This window comes from Corythoichthys intestinalis, chromosome 18 (assembly GCF_030265065.1).
Source record: "Corythoichthys intestinalis isolate RoL2023-P3 chromosome 18, ASM3026506v1, whole genome shotgun sequence".
Classification (NCBI taxonomy): Eukaryota; Metazoa; Chordata; class Actinopteri; order Syngnathiformes; family Syngnathidae; genus Corythoichthys; species Corythoichthys intestinalis.
Genome location: NC_080412.1, coordinates 6,168,471 through 6,174,470, shown reverse-complemented (window position 1 = coordinate 6,174,470; position 6,000 = coordinate 6,168,471).

Genomic DNA, 6,000 nt, shown 5'->3' with positions numbered 1-6,000 from the left:
TACTACTGTAGCATAGTATAGCATCGTACAGGTGGAATTCAAGGGCAAAAAAATGAGTGTTGATCGATTTTTCTGTGGTCAACTGTTTTTCATAGCGAGTTGTGACCATCTTACTTAAATTAAGAATGGTGTGCAGACAGCAATTTTGATTAAAATAATAATATATTTTTGTATCACATATCAAAAGGATCGTGGAATTTGGACGTCACACATTAAACTGTCATTTACAAGTTTGCATCCAGTCTTTCCACAAGTTCACTGTGGAAGATAATCATCAGCCTGAAGCAAATAATGACATGCTCTGTGTCTGCACTGAGTGTGTATGCCACTGGGGGGCAAAGTAGAACTATCAACATTTCTGCTGTGACCCATTTTCCAAACGCTGTGCCCATCTCATATCAATTGTTGTTTGTGCTTTGAAATGAAAATGTGGCATAACATATAATGGATTGGAAAGTCAATCGGTGCTACTGAAATTGGTGTCATTGCTGCAAAGGCCAGACATTTTGAAAACAAGGCAAGACAACGATTCAGGAAACAAAGAAGGAGATTGATGAGATAGGAGCTTTAAAAAACATCTTCCTATCTTATTATTTTCCTTTGTTAACTGTCATGTTTTCACCTGGGTGACACACAGTTTTCATTCACCATCTCTGCAACTTTGTACCGAATGATGATTGATGCAGAATATAAAGGATTCAATGATGGAAATATACTGGATGTACAGAAATAATTCACCTTAAGAACACTCACCTTAAGGAGATTTCAATGATGATAGACTTAGTGTAGAATATCATTTTGCTTTTCCATTGGGAAAAAAAGCTGAAAATAGCATTGCTAAAAATAGGACTTTTCTTAGAGGAGCTGCGTGGGCGTTTGAATAAACAACTAGTCACAAGTAAAATCTTCCACAGTTGCTTCAATATTTCTACAATATTTTATTGTGTTGTGTATGTTAGCAATGTTAAATTAATATTTTCTGGAAGATAATTATTGTTGTGCACTTTTAACTGGTTTGGTAGCTGTAATAAATGTAACATTCTTATCAAATACAGTGGTACTTCAACATACGAACTTAATTCGATCCAGGACCTTGTTTGTAAGTCGAAATGGTCATATGTCAAGCAGGCTTTCCGATAAGATCCATCCATCCATCCATCCATCCATCCATCCATCCATCCATCCATCCATCCATCCATCCATCCATCCATCCATCCATCCATCCATCCATCCATCCATCCATCCATCCATCCATCCATCCATCCATCCATCCATTTTCTCCCGCTTATCCGAGGTCGGGTCGCGGGGGCAGCAGCTTCAGAAGGGAAGCCCAGACTTCCCTCTCCCCAGCAACATCAGCCAACTCTTCTTGGGGGATCCCAAGGCGTTCCCAGGCCAGCCAGGAGACATAGTCTCCCCAGCGTGTCCTGGGTCGGCCCCGTGGCCTCCTCCCTGTGGGTCGTGCCCGGAACACCTCACCAGGAGGCGCCCCGGAGGCATCCTAATCAGATGCCCGAGCCACCTCATCTGGCTCTTCTCGATGTGGAGGAACAGCGGCTCTACTCCGAGCCTCTCCCAGATTACCGAGTTTCTCACCTTATCTCTAAGGGAGAGCCTGGACACCCAACAGAGGAAACTTATCTCCGCCGCTTGTATCCGGGATCTTGTTCTTTCGGTCACGACCCACAGCTCGTGACCATAGGTGAGGGTAGGAACGTAAATTGACCGATAAATAGAGAGCTTCGCCTTTCGGTTCAGCTCCCTCTTCACCAAGTTGGACCGATTCAGAGTCCGCATCACTGCAGACGCGGCACCGATCTGCCTGTTGAGCTCCCGTTCCATTTTTCCGTCACTCGTGAACAAGACCTCGAGATACTTGAACTCCTCATCTTGGGGAAGGACCTCATCCCTGACCTGGAGAGGGCATTCCGCCTTTTCCTGACTGAAGCCCAGTCTCGGATTTAGAGATGCTGATTCTCATCCCGACCGCTTCACACTCGGCTGCGAACCGCTCCAGTGAGAGCTGAAGGTCACGGCCCGATGAAGCCAACAACACCACATCATCCGCAAAAAGCAGAGATGCAATATTGAGGCCACCAAACCGGACCCCCTCAGTGCCTCGGCTGCGCCTAGATATTCTGTCCATAAAGGTGATGAACAGAACCGGTGACATAGGGCAGCCTTGGCTGAGTCCAACTCTCACTGGAAAGGGATCCGACTTACAACCGGCGACATGGACCAAACTCTGACACCGGTCATACAGGGACCGGATCCCCCGTATCAGGAATTCCGATACCCCATACTTCCGGGGCACCCCCCACAGGACTCCCCGGGGGACACGGTCGAACGCCTTCTCCACAAAGTCCACAAAACACATGAAGACTGGTCCCAGAACTCGTTTTCTCATAATAATACATTATAATTTAACTAATGTGTTCCACAGCCCAAAACCCAACCCTAATGAATACTGCTGGTACAATTACACATGGCAAAACAAATAAACTATAAATTAAACTGTAAATAATAACATAATAATAATAATTCCTGTAATAATGTAATGAATCGTGTTCTACTGTGGCGGATGTCTTTTGCGTGCTGTACCTGAATGCACCGTGTGGCTGACGTCACAGAGTAAGAAATGTGCAGCTGAGATTTTACTTTCTCTTGTAGCGTTCTGTTCAATGTTGTTTACGTCAACGATGACGATAACCAAAATATTTCGTCAACGAAGAATTTTTTTCTTGACGATGACATCACGGTGACGTGCTGAAAACGTGTCTTGGGAGACTAAAACATAACGAAATGGATGCCAGTTGTCGTCTGACGACACAAGAATGACATGAAAATATCCGTCATAAATTCACAATGTGTGATATTTTCTTGTTGTATGTGTAGTTATAACGCATTTAGCAGTGTTTGGTCGTGTCACTCATGTGACGTGCTGCGCCTCTTCCCCCCTCGCCCCACACATAGGCTTATAAGTACTGTATTTGTTTATTATGACAATAAATCCTCAAGATGGCATTTACATTATTAACATTCTTTCTGTGAGAGGGATCCACGGATAGAAAGACTTGTGACTTTGTATAATGTGACTAAATATTTCCATCTAGAGTATTATGAGCTTTCAGTAAATGATACTGCAGCCATGCCCCAATGCATGATGGGAAGTGGAACCATGATGGGAAGTAAAACCATGACTGTGCGTCGTGCTACCAATGGATATATCTTCTCTGGTTTGGGAAATAACATAAGGTGTTAAGACAAAGATCAATTGCGACCTTGCTTCCCCCACATTGCTTCCCATGATGTTACTAATCAGAGGGAGAAGGATTGCAAGGTTTTAGCCAATTGAAGAAAGGCTCCAAAGGCTGCCAAAATTCACTCTACTCATTTTGCGCTGCCTTTTATCTCTCTATATAGGTAAAACGGCGCCATTACAGATTGAGCGCGACAATGAGTGAGAGGGTCGTGCAGCGCATATATTAATAGCGTTAAACATTTTAACGTGACACATTTTTTGATAAATTAATTGCCGCCGTTATTGGGATATTTTTGATAACCCTACCTTAAGCCTAAATTAAAGACTCTGGATGAATGTAAAATATTATGTCTGTAACGTTAAATACAATTAGAAAACGATTTAATTAAAATATACTGTATATATATTAAAAAAAGGCATGGCCGATATTTTTTTGCCGATTCCGATACTTTGAAAATGACATGATCGGGACATCTCTAATATTTATTATAGGCTGTATTGGCTGAGCGAAAATTGTGTTGGTTCGTTCCACTAAAGTGGATCTACATAACCTCTGCATTGTAATTTACATACGTTGCTAATTAGTGCCAAAAAAAAAGTTCTACTCACGGTTTCCAGTCATTTTTTAGTAATTAGCGTTTTTGTGTCGGTCTTTTTTTCCCCCGTGGCGCAGTGATATTGATACGGCGGAGTCGTATCGTCAGTGTGTGAAGCCATTTTAGGTCACGTGCACCAATAGGAGACGAGGATTGTTGCTATGGGTTTGGAAAACAAACAACATGGCGGCGACCGTGTCAAACTACGACACGAGCGAAGATGAACAAAAGATAAGAAAACCGCATTCGAAATTTAGTCAAAAGGCATCGAAACTATGCTATATGCATCTCTCAACTGTCCAAGGGCGAAAAAGGGCAGGAATTTGGAAAAAACGTGCAGAGCCGCGTGGTTGCGTCAAACAATGGCTTTCTCCCCAGGCTCCGTCGAAGGATATTGCTGAAAATGCGTCGACTGGGATTTTTAACGACATTCACTACAGGTAAGCCACACGCACGCCTTTGCTACAAGGTTAATTGTTATTAACCTATGCTCACAAAAATCTTATTTAAACTAGTGTTGTAACGATGCCATTTTTTAGCCCAGATATCAATACAACTTTGTTATAAAATGTATGTACAGTGTATAGAAAGTGAATCCAGGAGAACTTTTTATTGCATACCTGTTATGGGTGACAATGGTTAAATAAACCTTTTGGCTTAAGAACATCAAGCTGTAGTCAATAAAAGCCCTGATACTGACGTGGCAGTGATTGCTGTAAGTCTGCAGATAGATTTACAGTGTAAATTGCCTTTTTTCACAGGAGGAGGCAACAGAACGAGGACTGACGTCTCTGAGGTCTCTGCAGCTCCTGGCACTAGTGTGTGTTTAGCACTCATTGGCATCCATACATTCACAGGTTGTGACTCTGCTTGTGCCTTTCATGGCAAAGGGGGAAAAAAAATTCTTTTGCACGTCATAAAAAAAGAGTACCTGACTGGGTTTGCAAAGCTGGGCAGCAGTTTTAAACTTGACCTACAAACATTTAACACGTTGTGGAAATACGTGTGCCACCTGTTTGGCCAGTTATATGCCAAAAATGATGCCAAATGCAGATCTTTCTGTATGGCCTCGTCAATCTTGCCAGAACATTCTATTCCCCCAAAAACTGATGCTCTGTACCAACATTGCAGGACAGCAAACTATCAAGCAGCAATTATGAAACATTGTCTGACAGGTAAAATGTGTGCCCCTTCACCCATTGGGAATGGGTGGGACATTGAGGATAGGCAGTTCGCAGTGACATGAATGACTAAAAGTCCTGCCCCTGATACTGTTTTGCAAGTAGTCAACTGTAGTGGAAAGGCAACCAATTGTGACACGGGAAGATGTTCCTATATGTCTGCAAAACTTTCTTGTACTGATTTATATCGGTGCCAAGCATGCGAGAATGTTTCCAAAGAAACAGAAGACACTTGGATGGGCTGATGACTTTGATGAAAGCGATTTTGAGGAGTAATGTTGTCATGTACAGTTTTACTATTTTTTATTTCTCTATATATATATATTAAATTTGTTTTTCAATATTTGTATGTGTATTTTTATAGTATGAGACACTTCCATGTTTAAATAAATGTTGTGTACCAACAGTACCATACTTGAATGATTCCAACCTTTTGTGTATATACAGTGTGATTAAAAAGGCTGTGCCAAAATCATAATGCCATGTCAAAAACAAAAAACATTAAAAAAAAAAAAAAAAAACTACCTTGGACAGATGTAGGAAGTAACTATGTTCAATTTCATGTTTTCATAGTATTCAAATATGGCCATCACCAGCAGAATGGACAACATCCAAGTTGACATGAGAATTCCTTCCTCCCGCGTTGATTGCGTCTGTTATTCGATCTTTCATGTCATCAATATTTGCTGGAAGTGGTGGAACATACACTTAGTGTATAACATACGTTATGTGCCACAAAGATGGATAATGAACTTTGTCTTTAACATACCAACACGTCCAGCAAGTACTGATGATGTGAAATATCGAACAACAGTTGCAATCAAGACAGTAACTGCGACATGCACAAGTTTGAGAGGAATTCTCATCGTGGCTTGATTTTGTCCGTGCTGCTGGGTGTGCTCACATTTGAGCACTTGTGAAACATGAAATAAAACTTGGAAGTTATCTTCAACACGTGTCC